The sequence below is a fragment of the Neomonachus schauinslandi genome, chromosome 13 (assembly GCF_002201575.2).
Source record: "Neomonachus schauinslandi chromosome 13, ASM220157v2, whole genome shotgun sequence".
Lineage (NCBI taxonomy): Eukaryota > Metazoa > Chordata > Mammalia > Carnivora > Phocidae > Neomonachus > Neomonachus schauinslandi.
The window spans coordinates 916,196-932,516 of record NC_058415.1 but is presented as its reverse complement, the minus strand read 5'-3'; the positions used below and the strand labels follow the sequence as shown (position 1 = coordinate 932,516).

At 55.9% G+C, this 16,321-nt stretch overlaps 1 protein-coding gene across 1 annotated transcript in view; it reads right to left on the bottom strand.

The window, feature by feature from the left end:
* Positions 1–16,321, bottom strand: part of WNK2 (WNK lysine deficient protein kinase 2) — a 165,517-nt gene that overhangs the window by 136,016 nt on the left and 13,180 nt on the right.

The window sequence follows — 16,321 nt, the reverse complement described above, 5'->3', positions numbered from 1 at the left end:
GGCGCGGCGGGGCGGGGCCTGGCACGCCCACCTGGCCGTGGGCGCGCGCGGCCACCTGCGGGCCTGCTCGCAGCTGCGGGTCCCCGCCTCGGCCACGCGCCGGCGGCGCTCCTGGCCCCCAGGCTCGGGAATGACCCGCAGGCTGCTGTCCGCGGAGGGTCCCGCGTGTCCCCCAGGGGAGGCACAGACTCACCTCCTCACCTGTCCCAGCAGGCGCGCTAGACCTCGCAGCCCTGTGCCGGGGCAGAATGGGCGGGCTAGAAAGCAAGGGCCCAGGGCCGGTGGTCCCCCCAACCCTCCGGAAGCAGCCGGAGACCCCAGCCCCAGGGCCAAACCTGGGAGGGGGGTGGAGTGTCCTTTCCCCCTGTCATTTCAACAGGATCCATCGGGACCTCACCGCCAGGAGGGGGAGTACTGTGATCATCATGCCCACTCTGCGGTTGAGCAAACGGAGGCCCTGAGATAGAAGTTATCTGCCCTAAACCCCAGAGCCTCTCTGACAGAGGCTGCCCTGGGATGCCAGTGGGTAGGGACCTGCAGAGGCTTCCAGGAGCCCCTGGGCCCACAGTGTTCTTCGTCCCCCGCCCCTGTTAGATGCCACCTCCCCCTGGGAGCCTTGACCTCATCCCCCTCTCCCTTTTTCTCCTCTAGACTCCCACAGACAAGACCCTCTCTTGGGCATCTTGAACCTTCTTGCTGGGAGGTGGCATATGGCAAAGACTTGAACTGCTAGTTTCTGAGCCCTGTGCCCTGGGAGGCCCTGAGCTCCTCCGTCCAGTCCCTGGCCACCCTGTGCTGCAGTGAGGTCAGGGAGCAAAGACACGGGGAGGCAGCTGTTTCAGGGGAGATGCCCAACCTTGGCACTGCCGCTGGGTCCGGCATGCCACCCAACATGCGGGGTGCCCGTGGGCTCCAAGCCCCTGGCACAAACTAACTCATGGGACGTCACACCATCAGAGCCCCAGGGGAGGTGTGCCTCACCTCGGTCACCCAGAGCAGCAGGACCTCCCTAGTGCCGGAGCCAGTCACGACCGATTCTCCAGCGCTGACAAGCCTTCCCAGCTCTGCTCAGTGACACCCTGTGGTGTTGGGAGCGTTTGCACCGTGGAAACGGGCAGACGCCACAGATCAGGACTTCTCCCGTCAGAGAGTGGTTCCACGGCGTGCTGGCGCTGGGCTGGGCAGCTGGTACCTGCCTTCTGAATATACCCCCGGTCGTCACACCTACCTTGTGTCCAGGCCAGAGCCCAGACAAAGAAGGGACAACATCCAACACCAGCTCCACTGGCCTGAGACCCTGTGAGGCAGGGATCTGAGCACGACCTCCCAGGGTGGGGGCCGGCCAGGCTGAGGTGGGGCTGCTGAGGATCTTTCTGTCTGGAGCCTAGAGACCCCTAACCTTGCTCTGCCATTTGCATGACCTTGGGTGAGTCCTGCTGTAGCAAGTCTCAGTATCCCCCGCAGAACTGGCCTGGCCACCCTAGTTTGTCTACCTCAAAAGACTGCCAGTTCCTCCAAGACTCCATCAGTCCTGGAGGGCACCCAGAGTCCCAAGCCTGTTCGTGCTGGGCACACCCAGGCCTGTCCAAGGGAAAACTGAGAAGAGGTAGAGCTAAGCCTGCTGTGGACAGACTCGAGGCAGTCTGGCCTCCTCCCGGCTTCCTGGGCCACAGTGGCAGCGAGCGAACATCGTGCCCGTATGGTGATGGAGGAGATGGCTGGGCATTCACAGCATCACCTGGAGGCTCTGTCCACCCCCAGCTGACAGATATGCACAGCATGGCAGCAGTACCCCCACATCGCCGTGGGGGAGTGGGGAGAACCTGTCCCTGAGTGAGGACTACATGCTCTCTGAGCCCTTCGGGGTGGCTTCAGGCACCCGTGCTTACATGCCTCCAGTGACAGGGAGCTCACTCCCGCTGCTGACTCATGACCGCTGGAGTCCATGGCTAAGAAGCTGGTAGACAGGTCACAGTCCTCTTTTGCAAGGACCCTCGGGCTGGGCTCAGGAGCAGGTCCTAGGATCCAGGAAGGACCAGACCTTGGGACCAGGGCTTTGCCAGGATCATGGTTGTTAGATTACTTGGCACCTCTGAACCTCCATGCCCGGCTCTGATGGGGAAAACAAGCACCCCTGTCTGCTCTGCTAGGTGTCCTGAGGGTCCCACAAGCCAGGGCTGCTGGACACTGTGCAAACTGCCTGGCCCCGGCGGGTGCTGGCGGTGTCTGTCCCCTGCCTGGACCCCCTGCCTCCACGGCTGTCGGGCCAAGGGGTGTGATTATCTCCGTGCCTCCGAGGACTAGGTTGAGGCCCAGTACAGAGACTTTTCGACTCCAGTAGTTTGCTCAAGGCCACAGAGCTGCAGCCAGTGCCCCTCCCCTCCACAGCTGCCAACTTGGCTCCCCAAGACTCCAGTGCTGGGGAGCCCTAAGTACCCCCCAGGTGCAGGCTGTCCCGGTGCTGCAGCCTGGCCAGGCCGGTGGGGACCTGAGGCTCACTTCCAGGGCCAGGACCCAAGCAGGTCACATGGCTGTGGCATCACACTGCTCTTCGGGAGATGGACATAACGGCGGTGGCCAAGGACTTCTGCGAGGGAGGGCAGGGTCTAGCCTTGCCCCCAGAGAGCCCGTTGCCAGGTGCTTTTGGGGTGGGTCTGCCTCTGAGTGGACTCCAGCAGGATGGAATTGTAGCTGGTCTTGTGGTCAGACACAGTGCAGCCAGGCCACCTCCCACTGTCCCCCCACCCAGGCCACAGCACAGGGAGGTGGCCCCTCAGCACCAGGGGCTCCTCCAAACACCACAGACTCACTCAGCAACTATGTGGGGCCCGCCACAGGTGGAGGTGAGACCTCCGGGCCGGAGTGGGTCCTCTGGAGCTCAGGTCCTATGGAGGCAGGGCAGATCTCCCAGGACCTGAAGGTAGGGTGTTGGGGGCAGGCAGGTGGGGTGGGAGTCATGTGGACCTCTGAAGCTGGTCCTGGTCCCTGTGAAGTGCGTGTGGGCTGGGAGGGCAGAGGGTGGGGCCCTGCTGCCCCAGCACCTCAGGAAAGCCTCCCCACTCGATGGGGGATGTGAAGTTCTGTAACATAATCTTCATTTTTCTTCTTTTAATTAATACGATTCTATAACATTTCCTTTACTCCCTAATTTTAAAACGTGGTTTAAAAAAAAAATAATAGTTTCGTTGGAGGACACCCGGGGACTCCGTCAGTTGAGCCTGCAGCTCTTGGTTTTGGCTCAGGTCATGATCTCAGGGTCCTGGGATTGAGCCTCGCGTCAGCCTCCGTGCTCAGCGTGGAGTCTGCTCGAGATTCTCTCTCCCTCTCCCCTCCCCCTGCTTCATGTGTGCAATCAATCAATCATAGTTGCATTGGGATAGAATTCACATTCCTGAAAACTCACTCTTCTAAAGTACATAACTCCGTGGTCTTCAGTATATTCAGATGTTGCAACCACCACCACCATCTCATTCCAGAACATCTTCACCCCCCAGAACAAGATGTCACTCCCCACCCCTGTCTCTCAGCCCCGGGCAGCCAGGAATCTGCTGTCTGTGGATTTGCCTGTTCGGGACTTCTCACGTCCCCAGAGTCATCCAGCGCCAGGGCCTCTGTGACCAGCTGCTCTCCCTCAGCACGCCTCACTCCATGCGGGTCAAAGGTGCGTTGTGCTCCGCTCCAAATAATATTCTGTTGTACGGTGACAGACAATGATTTTCTTAAGAGCCCGTAGTCAGGGGCGCCTGGCTGGCTCAGTCGTTAAGCGTCTGCCTTCAGCTCAGGTCATGGTCCCAGGGTCCTGGGATCGAGCCCCGCATCGGGCTCCCTGCTCGGCGGGAAGCCTGCTTCTCCCTCTCCCACTCCCCCTGCTTGTGTTTCCTCTCTCTCTGTGTCTCTCTCTGTCAAATAAATAAAATCTTAAAAAAAAAAAAAAAGAGCTCGCAGTCATTATAGGAAATTCGTAAAACAGAAAAAGTGGAAATAGAAAATTTTAAGCTGTCCCTGTGTGCTACCAAGTAAGCTGTCCACGCGGGAGATGGTCAGCAGGTGCCCATCACAGGAGCCCATCACCGTTTGACCCTTTTTCTCCTACGCAGAGTTGCTATTATTTGGTTTTCCTCAGGAAGGTTCACACCAAACGCGAGGTCGTGTGGCCTGTTGAGTTCAGTCCAGAGAACAAGGCTTCAGACGTGCTGGGTTGCAAAGGCCTTGGAAACCCTCCCACCTGTGACCCCTCTGTCAGCACCTCCGTCTGCCAGGCCCTGGAGCTCAGGCCCTGCTCTTACAGCCTGTGTCCCCTGCCCACTTCTGCCCAGCCCCAGGGGGACCCGCAGCCCCCCTCGGGTGGGTGCTGTGGGTGTATGTGCAAGGGGGAGGTTGGAAGGGTTCTATCCGCATCCACTGGATGTGCAGAGTGGTGCACAAAGATGTTCACTGACGGATGGTTTGTAAAAGGTGTTGTGAATGCTGTGAATGTCCAGCAGCTGCAAACGGGCAGGTAGACTACATTCGACACGATCAAATAGGACAAAGCCACTCAGATACTCTTCCTAGAGTGCTCTGACCCAGGAAGTGATAAGAGGTCATGCCCAGTGACGCAGCAGGAGGGGACCTGGAGGGAGCAGTGGGTGCTTCCGCTTTTGTGCATTTTCCTGCACGTGGGACGGGAGGTAACTCCCCCTAACGCCTGCCAAGACTTTGGGAAAGGTGCCCGGACAGACGGAGGTCTGCCCTGAAGGAGGGCTCCGCGGAGGGCAGAGTCTGGAGGCGCTTCCTTCAAACTCTGGCACCGCCCACTGGCCGTGACCTTTAGCCCATCCTGGGTGGAGTGCTCTGAGCTGCAGCTTCTGTGTTAGTCCTCCTGGGGCTGGGGCTGGGGGGTGCTGGAGGAATCAGCTGAAGGACTGAAACGCGCTGGCTCTCCTCGCTCTGGACGGCTCCTGCCTGCGCGTCTGTCTCCTTGCCCGTGGGACCTGCCCGTGGAGACAGGAACAGCCCCTGATTCGGGAGGGCCGCCGCTCCCCATTTCCACAGGCTCCCGTGTCTGTGCTCAGGGCCACAGAGCCAGTGGGAGGGGGCATGTGGAGGGAGCAGAGAGGAGGAGGAGAGTGGGAAGCCAGGCAGACACATGTCTTGGCACCTACCTGACAGGCTGGGCGGGGGTCCTCAGGCCAGAGCCCACGCCACTGTCCCGGCCGGGCTCCGACCAGTGGCCAAGACACATTGTCCTGCCAACTGGGGCCACAGGGCTCTCAGAGCTCTCTTCTGCCCAGAGTTGCCACTTGGCACTCAGCGGGCCCCACGCAAGCCCAGGGGGGCCACACACTCTCCGCGTGACCCACAGGAGGCTTTTCCACCGGCCAGGGACTCGGGCTGTCTACCGTGGGGTTTTCCAGCACCCTCAGCGCTCACGGCAGCGCCTGCCCCTGGGAGGGCCCATCCGTTCAGACTGAGGAGGCACCCGGGTGACCTGAGGTGGCATCCAACACCTGCCAGGGCCACAGTGTGCCAGGCCCGGCCTGCCCCCTGGAAAATGGCCACATCATGAGGGAGGCAGAGACAGAGGAGGAAGACAGAAAGGCGTCTTTCTCTATAGGATTTGCACGCGGGGAGGCACACAGCTTGGTCTGGGGTACACGGTTGATGCGTTATTCACAGCCCCTGTGTTCTACAGAGTCGCTGCCAACACTGCGTTGGTGGACATCGAGCCACGGCCCTGGGTGAGACAGGGTCAGGGGTCTGTGACCGCTGGTCACATTTTCGTCACATGGCTGATGCACAGCCTTGCGTATGTGTTTCTATCTAAGGATGCATTATTGAACATGGATTGTTGATTCAGTAACATCGAGCTCAGCCAACAGCACCACGTCTGGAGCCTGAGGGAAGCTTGTCCTCATCACGTGTCCTCTTGCGCTTAGGAACACTATGCAACATGTCAGCACGATGCTTGGGCCATTTTAATCAGCAAAATCACCAACAAAAGGCACAAAAATAAAAAATAAAATAAGAAACCTGATGCAAAAGAGATGAGACCAGGACACTAGCTTGCAGCGGAGAGCTGGACCGGGGGCAGAGCATCACCTGTCGCACGTGGCCGGGGTCACACGCAGCCCCGGTTGACCAAGCCAGCTGCTTGACGTGCTCATGGCTCTGTGAGCGTCCACAGTGACCTGGGAGGTGAGGCGACTGTCGACTGTGGGTCAGGAATAAACTCGAGCGTGTAGGTAAATTCACAAACACGGAATCCACGAATGCTGAGTGTGGGCTGCATTTAGGGAAAAACGGGTGAAGTTAGTCAGATGAGCCTCTGCCTGGCAAAAATCTCATAAAGGAGAAAGACAAAGGACGCATTTCCTTAGTGCATGAAGAGCTCCCACAAATCAGGAAGACCAACAAACCAGCGGAAAAACGGACAAGGGAGGTAAGAAGAGAATTAATAGAACGAGGACACAAAAGGCTCATAAAATATGAAAAAAGCGCCACTCTGCTCAAATTAAGAGAATTGGCGATTACAGCTATAACCAGACCCTCATGACGCCATGTTCCAGCAGACAGGCGAGCCGCCGAGGAAGTCCGAGGGTGACGTGGGGCCGTGGGGACACCAGGCTGCCCTGGGCGCGAGGACCTTGTCCTGGGAGTCTGCTCTGGAATATGCACCTGAGCTTTCACACATTCGGGCTCAAGGACAGACAGCTCATCACTGATGGCTTTTCTTTGTCTTCCCTCCCTGCAGTGGGGCTGCCCTGATTCCATTTCCTCCACATCTCACTCCCTCTGATGTCTGAGGCGTGAGGCCCGTGGCTCTCGGCCTCTGAGACATTCAGAATTGGGGGAGCTGAGGTCTGTGCACGAGCGTTCCCCCGTGGGGTCCCCGGAGGGCTCCCGGGGGAGACGTCCGCCAGGCCCCACAGCTCACTCCTACCGAGGCCCGGGGTGGGGGGTGCGCCCCGTCCCCCTCGCCACCTCCCGCCCAGGGCCGCGGGTGAAGGACAGCCCGGTATGCAGGAGGCGTTCTCTAACGGCGCCCCGCCCGCGCAACCCCGCGCTCCGCACGCACCTGGGAAGGGAGCAGGTCACGGCTTCAGCGGCCTGTTGGGCTGGCCGCGTGTCTCTCTCTGCAGGGTTTTACGTGACCTGCTCATCCAGGAACAAATCTGATCAATAAACCACAGCAGTGACCCTTTGATGAAACAACACTTAGTGGTCTTAGAGATAGAATTGCCATTTTGCGGGCGCCTGGGTGGCTCAGTCGTCAAGCGTCTGCCTTCGGCTCAGGTCATGATCCCAGGGTCCTGGGATCGAGTCCCACATCGGGCTCCCTGCTCGGCAGGAAGCCTGCTTCTCGCTCTCCCACTCCCCCTGCTTGTGTTCCTGCTCTCGCTATCTCTCTGTCAAATAAATTTTAAAAATCTTAAAAAAAAAAAAAAAAAAGAATTGCCATTTTGCAAGAGAATTGTGCACCGATGACCAGACGCTTCCTCGGCTTTAGAGAGAACCGAGGTGCTGCTGCCGTCCCCAGGGCACCAGCGGGCACCCCGTCTCCCAGGGGATTTTGGCGTCAGCATCACAGGGACGGCCAGGCCGGAACAAGCTCGGGAGCCCACGGGATAAGGACGTGGGGCGGTGTGTGCTGCGTGGGGCTGGCCGCCCCTCTGGTCTGTGTCTCTGTGGGGGGCTGGGGCCTGAAGCTGAGGGGTGTGGGCCAGAGCAGACGCCAGCAAGAACAAAGCAGGCCCCTCAACTGAGGTCCGGAGAGGAAAGAGGAGACACCAGGGCGCCCAGGGAGCAAGCCGCAGAACCAGGTTCAAAGGAGGCCCCCTCCCACGCCAGAGGGAGCTTTCCATGAATGTCATCAGACGTGTGCACGTGGGCCTCCAAACACAAGAGGAGCGGGGCACCGGGGGAACCGGGTTTTAAAAACAAAGGTAAACTGACTGAATTTTAAAATATTCAGGGACGATGAAAAGACAGGCATTTACTTGAGGAAAAGGGCTCGCAGGAGATATGAAAGGAAAGGGGTATTATCATTACATACAAAGAGCCTGAGGGGCACCCAGGTGGCACCTTTGGTTAAGGGTCCAACGCTTGGTTTTGGCTTGGATCTCAGGATCACGGGATTGAGCCCCACGTCAGCCTCCATGCATTCCCTCTCCCTCCCTGTCTGCTCCCACTCCCACCATGCATGCATACACTCTCTCTCTTTAAAATAAATGAATAAAGGGGCGCCTGGGTGGCCCAGTCGTTACGTGTCTGCCTTCGGCTCAGGTCATGATCCCGGGGTCCTGGGATCGAGCCCTGCATTGGGCTCCCTGCTCAGTGGGAAGCCTGCTTCTAACCCTCTCCCACTCCCCCTGCTTGTGTTCCCTCTCTAACTGTGTCTCTCTCTGTCAAATAAATAAATAAAATCTTTAATAAAATAATAAAATAAAATAAAAAATAAAATAAATAAAATCTTTTAAGCATACGCTTATAAGATATATGCAAAGAGATTGTGTGAGTCAGTATGGGTGGAAAGGCCAAATTCCCCAAAGAAAGGAGAGCAGAGGACAAGCTCAGACAGAAGGTCCCGGACACATAAAACCACAGAGTGGTCTCACCAGGAACTGTCTCAGGGCAGGCGAGACAAGTCCGCATCTGCATGAGGTGGCTAGCGGTCCTCGTTTGAAGAACTAGGCCCCGTGCTGTCAGCGGGTCAGGGAGCTGTGGGACAGTCCGCTGGACCAGCCTTTCAGGAAAGCAATTTGGCAAAATCTCACTTACTCCTACTCTTGGAATTTCCCCGAGGCCCACAGTTGTTTAGCTCAGAGTTACTGAAAATGCCGACAGAAACACTGGAAACCACTGGGTTCCAGCAGGTGGGCCTGGGGAACCTCCGTCGCCTGAACCACGGGGTCTGAGATCGCCTGCTCCCGACCATGGCAGATGCTGGCCCCTGCGCTCAGCCCCGGGGTCCCGGCACCGAAGAGCAGCACGGAAGCTCACGGAAGGATCGTGCAAGCAGCCGATGAAGGCATGATCTCATGTAAGAAATACACCCGATTTCCACCAGGGCTATTTCTTTTGGGCGATTTCCCTTATCTTTCCGTAGTGTTTGTCCGGCGGCGGCCATAGCCGGCCCACAGCTGTGCATGCACTGTGCCTGCTGGGCCGGCCCGGGTCAGCTGCTGGGTCAGAAGTCTGCATTTGTAGTTGTGGTAGATTTTGTCAGGTCGCCCTCAGGAGAGGCTGTGCCAATTTACACGCCCACCAGATGCCGCCTCGCCCGCAGAGCGTGTTAATTGCCTTTGGCATAGGGGGAGAAGCAGTACCCCGGTGAGGCTTTAATTTCCGTGTCTCCTAGTGTGCGTGAGCTCAGCCTCTGCCCTCGGGCCCTGGGCTGCTCCACTGAGCACCTCTTTTCTGCAAGCGGCCGCACGGGGGCTGGGGCGTCTCCCTGGACCCTCTCTGAGCCCCGCCCTCTGGTTCTAGCCCCTCCCTCACCCACGCAGGGCCTAAGCTGATGGGAGGCCACCTGTGCTTAGTGCATGAACCCAGCCGCTCTCCCCGGGTCCCACCAAGTGGGGTCTTGCCCCAGACGGAGCCAGGGTGGTGGCCGTGAGGCCCCTGGGGTGCCATGACGCTGCGTACAACGGAGGCCTGAGCCAGATCCAGATACTCAGCTGCAAATGGGTCAGGTGGAAGGGAGCCCGGGCCTGCAAACCTGGGAGCGGGGCTGATGCAGAGAAGACCCCGCACTCCAGGGCCGTGGGCACTGCCCCTTAGCTCGCCCCTCAGGCCTCCGTTGTACGCAGTCATGGCACCGCTAACCCCGAGGTCCCCGTGGGGGTGGAGGAGGGCACATCTGCAGGGCTTGCCGTGGGCAGCCCAGGCTGGAGCAAAGGAGGGTCAGTCCCTGAGGCTCCGCGCAGCTACGACCCTGTGCCCGCCAGCCTCCCACAGGTCGTGCTGTCAGCCCGGCCACGGCCACCGCCTCAGTGCAGCTGCAGTAACGACGGCTGAGTCCACACCTGGTCCCCGCCGGTCAGACCGCTGCCCGCTCGTCATCACCAGGCAGCGTCTGCGGCCCGAACCACCTCCCCCAGCGCACCTTGAGGGTGGCCTGAAACGCAGATTCCTGGCCTCACCCCCAGACCATCTGACTCGTGGGTCTGTGGCAAGGGCCTTGGAATCTGCATTTTTGAAAATCCCCGGTAAGCCTGGGCCAGTCTTGGGACCCAGACGACCTGTGGGCCCAGGAGCAGAAGGGAGAGGTTTCACCACAAAGTGTGTTGAATTTCCTATTGTGTAATCAGGCTACTTGTCAAAACCTTATAAATAAGGTTTAAACTTTAGAAAGAATTGGAATTAATCAGCAGAATTAGGTATGTGCAGCATGATGGCTAAGTGCCCTCTGCTCTGTGCTCTCTTCCTCCTAATTCATAGAAACCTGGAGCTTTGCTTGGGAACATGGACGCCTAGAACAGAAAAGACAGCCCCCTCTTCCCTTACATTTAGCTATGGCCATGTGGCTCAGGTTGGGGCTTTGACGTGAGTGCACATGTCCAGACACTCCCGAGAAGTGTCTTAGAGTGTAAGGTGTACTCGCTTTCTCTCCCCTTCCTTCCTGCTGGGTGGGATGCAAGCACAGTGGCTGGAACCCCAGCAGCCACCTCAGGCCACGAGGGGAGGCTGTGTGCCGACTACGGCCCGGCCCGGGGCAGGAGGAGCCTGAGCTCCTGGCAGCCCTGCCCGCCTGCCTCGGGGCAGCCTCTACGGGATAAGAAAGAAACGTCTTCCTTGCTAAGCCGCTGGTACTTTGGGGTTTGGGTGCCTCATATTCGCACTCAGCCCGGAGCAACACAGCATATAAAGTACTGGGCACAGTGCCCGGCCTGTCAACGGCGTCCCACCGAGGAGCAGATCCACTCACTCAGCTGCAAATGGGTCAGGTGGAAGGGAGCCCGGGCCTGCAAACCTGGGAGCGGGGCCGATGCAGAGAAGACCCCACACTCCAGCACCCCAGCCCTGGACCAGCTGCTGGTCGTCGGCCCTCGGTCTCTGAAGGCCAGCACCCTAACAAGATGGCATGTGTCGACCCACATGCTTTTCTGACCATACACTTTGCCAATTGAATTAGATTTTCCTCTGGTTGGTATTGGAGCGGTCTTCATTTCCTGACCATCTGCTGTTTGGGTGGCAGGAAAGTCCTCTGAGTGCCAGAGGAGAAGCATCCAGAGCTGCAAATGTTCCACGGATGCCCCAGGAGCAGACGGACCAGTGGCAGCGTTCCCAGGGAGGCCCCAGCAACCACGCCGTGAGCAGGGGCGCTCAGGGGCTGCCAGCCCGGGCCGAGTCCTCACCCAGAGCCCTTCACTCCAGACACTCGGAAAGGTAGGTGAGGGTCAGCAGAGTGAAGGAGCTGTGTGTGAGAGAGCGTGTGTGAGCACTCAATTCTGTGTGTGTGCACACATGTGTGTGTTTGTAAGAGCATGTACTGTGTGCATGCGTGAGTGCAATTGTGTGTGAGCATATGCAGGTGTGTGAGCATGTAATTGTGTGTGAGCATGTGTGTATGTGTGAGCGTGTGTACATGCGTGTGACTGTATTTTTTGTGTGTGAGCATGTGACAGTGTGCATGAGAGAGGCCACAACAGTGTGGGGGAGGGAGTGAACAGCACTCACACCCTGGGCCTCCGTGGACAGCACAGCGCAGGCCGGCCCCAGGCCCCGGACATGCCTGCCTGCCTGCTTGTCTTCTGAATCCTAGGAGCTGAGAGCTTTGGCGGTTCTGCCCCCGCCCTCCCATGTGGCCCTCCTGAGCCTCACCTCCCTGGCTCAGTGCGAAGCCAATGCCTGGTCACAACCACCATCATCGACGCCCGCTGCGGTCATCTACAGATCGCGTCGCACGCCCGTGATCAGAACCGCATCCTTAACAGCAGCAGCCGGCCGGGCGAACACACACGCAGCTCATGTGCTCAGTGGCCACGGAACGTTCCTCAGCCCTCAAGAGGCAGGACACCCTGACACCTGCCACAGCATGGACGGGCCTTGAGGACACGAGGTTGAGTGCCCATCACAGAAGGACAAACACCGTGTGAGGTCCCCGGAGTCATCAGATCACACAGAGTGGACGGCGGGTGCCGGGGGGGGGGGGGGGGCGGTAGTGCTTAATAAGGACGCGGTCTCAGCCAGAGACGGAACATTCTGGAGACGGACAGGGAGGATGGCTGCGCAACCGTGTGAACACACGTAACACCACTGGACTGGACACTTAACAATGGTTAAGATGTTTTTAAGAAAATAGGTAGGGGGCACCTGGTTGGCTCAGTCGGTTGAGTCTGACTCTTGATTTCAGCCCAGGTCACGATCTCAGGGTCGTGGGATCGAGCCCCTCGTCGGGCTCCACACTCAGCAGGGAGTCTGCTTGACATTCTCCCTCCCCTTTACCCCTCCCCCAATCTCTCTCTCTAAAATAAATAAGTAAATCTTAAAAAAAAAAAGAACAGGTAGATCTCTGCATATAGATTGGATTAGATACGGATGTAGATTAGCCGTAGATCACGTCACATTGGTCACAGAGACACAATCTACGGCTAACCTATGTCGTACATCAGTCTGCACCCAGTCAGGGACATTTAGGGGGACATTAGTACCATGAGTGAGCAAGCCCTGATAGGGCGTAAGAAGCTGCAGGAGACCCCAGGGCGGAGGGAGGGCCAGCTTGGAAGGGACGGGTCTCCCTGGGGAAGGCGTGGACGCCAGGGAAGTCGGGTCTGCACGCGCCACGGCGCAGGTGCTATGCCTGATGGCTGGACGCAGGGTGAGCCTAGAGCGGGGAACCGGGTCAAGAGGCCACAGGAGGGCGGCACCAGGGGTCACAAGGGGCCCATGCCGTGCGCTAGAAGTCCTCACCCCACACTGCGGGCCCACGGGGGCCTGCACTGGGAGAGCCTGAGACCACGCTGGCTGAAGGAGAAATGTCATCACAGGATAGGCAGTGGGGGGGTGTTCAGCGCTCAGAGACCGCAGGGAAGAGGGGCCTCCGGGACAGGGTGCCAAGAGACATAATCATAAAACCTTCTGCTTACCAAAGACACCATCAGGAAAACAATAGACAAGGCGCAGACTCGGAAAAATACCCACAGGACCCATGTCCCAAAAAGGACTTGTGAAAGTTAACGGAGGGGAGTGGGGCACGGGGGGCCTCGCACCCACTGCCCACGCCAGGTACAGAAGGGCCCTCAATGCCAGGAAAGGGGTGCAGCTCCTGGGAGGAACCCACCACCCCTGCAACCCAGCCAGCGTGAAACCGCCATGGTTCAGAACTCCTGCTTTTCCCCAGCGACTGGCTTGCAAAACAATGTCCTCCTCCTCCAGAAAACAGCGCTCCTCTCGTTGATTTGTTGCACTAAACTACGTTATGATTTTGTGGTAGCTTGCTTGTCCCAGATTGCAATTCTCTGCTATTCCCAAATGAGTCCGTTTTTGCTGGTAAAATAACAAAGTTTTATTTTTCAGGTCAATGCTACCTGGGGCCAGAGAAGCGGGATCCAGAGAAGACGCCAACCACCCAAGGCTGGCGAGCAGGCAGGTGGTGGCCACAGAACCTGCTGACCGCCCCGCTTCCCCGCAACCCTCGGGCTTGAGCGGCGTGTCTCCTGGATTTCCAGCTCTCTGCATTCTGAGCTCTCCAGGTTTAATCGGGATCTGTTTTAAGTCTTCTTTGTGAGAGTACTCGTTTGGTCTTTGGTCCCACTCCTTTTTGGAAACTAACTGTTCCTAACTGGAAATGTGCTGGCTTTGGTCAGATTTTTTTTGGAACAGACGGTTCCTGTTCAAAGTGTGCTGTTTAGGGACTTTTCTCTTTGCTCTGGAGAAAAACCTCTAAGAAACGGGATCCAAGTTGTCAAAATGCTTTGAGGGTGCCCCCCTCCCCTGGCCCTGAGATCCCGGCCAGCCTTATGTGTGAACACTGCAGGCCCTCCACATGTGCATTTCTAACTAAATGGACCAACTAAACCACAGGATTTTCTTTTATTTTAAAGAATTTATTTATTTATTTATTTTTAAGATTTTGTTTATTTGACAGAGAGATAGCGAGAGCAGGAACACAAGCAGGGGGAGTGGGAGAGGGAGAAACAGGCTTCCCGCGGAGCAGGGAGCCCGATGCGGGGCTCAATCCCAGGACCCTGGGATCATGACCTGAGCTGAAGGCAGACACTCAACGACGGAGCCACCCAGGCACTCCTTATTTATTTATTTGACAGAGAGAGAGAAAGAGAGAGCGCGCAAGCAGGGGAGGGGCAGAGGGAGAAGCAGACTTCACTGAGCAGGGAGCCTGACGAGGGGCTCGATCCCAGGACCCTGGGACCATGACCTGAGCTGAAGGCAGACGGCTTCACCAACAGAGCCACCCAGGCGCCCTAAACCACAAGATTTTAGAACTTCAATGGCCATTACGGGAACACGCATCTCCCCAAACTTTTCTCAAAGCCGAATCGGACAACCAAGGCTCTAAAGTTCTTGCAACAGTGGGGGTGCTACTGACCAGTATTTTCCAGCTTCCAAAAGTGGCCGGGAATCTAAAGCTCCCTCTCTGCAAAATACAATCTGTAGACGAAGGGACACCTGGGTGGCTCAGTCAGTTAAGCGTCTGACTCTTCATTTTGGCTCAGGTCATGACCTCGGGGTCGTGGGATTAAGTCCCGAGTCAGGCTCTGCGCTCAGTGGGGAGTCTGCTTGAGATTTTCTCTCTCTCCCACTCTGTCCCTCCACTTGCAGGCTCTCCTCTCTCTCAAATAAATAAATAAATCTTTAAAAAAAAAGCAACAACAATTTGTACACTGAGGCAGACAAACAAGCCAAAGAAGTCAAAATGGCTTCTGAGGCCCCTCCCCCACCCCTCTTTTCAGTTCCCACCCGTGGAGGCCACTGTGGGCTCCGGAGCCCCCTGCGTGCTGTCCCCACCTCCCCTACACCCTCAGCTTTCCCATTCTGACTCTCAACCAACGTCGCTGTTCCTCTGAACCTCTCCCCACCCCCGCTAAACTCAAGTCTTCTGAGGATCCAAATGAACCCCAACTTTCTGATGCTCCCTGGACTTAGGCCGAATCGAGAGCCACAAAGAGTTTCCTAAAGTGACGAAGGACCCCCGCTGGTCTGCTGAAGAATTAAAATAGTTATGCAAACTTACCAACCTGGTTTCTCAGATTTATATCAATTAGGCCACATTTTATTGGTGAGTACCGGGCAGAACACGAGATGAAACTAACTAACCTGAAAGAAATTTAGAGAAACAGACCCCTACCTGGGGCCAGACGCAAGATCGCTTGCCGGAGATCTCCACCCAGCAATTACAGGAGCTCCTCCCAAGCCTGCTGATTGGAACAGGATTCAGGTTTGCCCACAAAATCCTGATGCACCTGCTCGTCACTACACGATAGACTCCAGGTGGTCTTTCTATATGCTGTTTGAAACCTGCCTTGTCACATAAGAACATGAGTATTTTAAAATGTTATATAATATTCTGTAGTATCATTTTAATGGGTGAAAAGTATTTTATTGTATGAATTAACTACAATTTTTTTAGCTAATATTCCGTTCCCACCTTGGACTTCCGAGTTGCTTCTACTTTAATACCATTGTAAGCAATATCACCTGAAGTATTCTGATGTGTAATTTCAAATCTAATTCTTAGATATTGATTTCAATTTACATAACCACAAGCAACACATAAGTGCACATTTCCATACATCCTTACAAGCAATAGGTATTTTTTAAATGTGTTTATTTGGGGGGTAAAATTTGTAAAATTATGATAAATTATAGTCAACATTAATGAACACTTTTTGTGGTGAGTATATATTTATCTTACATCGTCTCACAAAAACTTTGTAAATTAGTTACTAATTTTAATCCCAATTTCACAAATTAGTAAATTGAGGCATAGAAAGTTAATACACATTTTCGAGGTCAACACGGCCAATAGAGTTGATTCCGTGATTAGAAGTATTTATTTATTACTGTAAAATATCTTTTATATTGTAAGTCTTTGGTATTTTTTTCTTTCATGCATTATCTGTTCATTTCTTACTTCTATATTTTCTTTTTTGTTGTTTTTTCTTCTATATTTTCATTGGAATATTTGGCTTTACATTATTGACTTAAAATAACTTTTAATATCTAAAAATATTGACAATTTAACTGTCATATAGTTCCACGTTTTCCCCCCAGTTTATTTGCTGTTTTTCTGTTTTGCTTATGACAGATGGTAGTTTGAAAGAATATTAGTCAGGGCGCCTGGGTGGCTCAGTCGGTTAAGCGACTGCCTTCGGCTCAG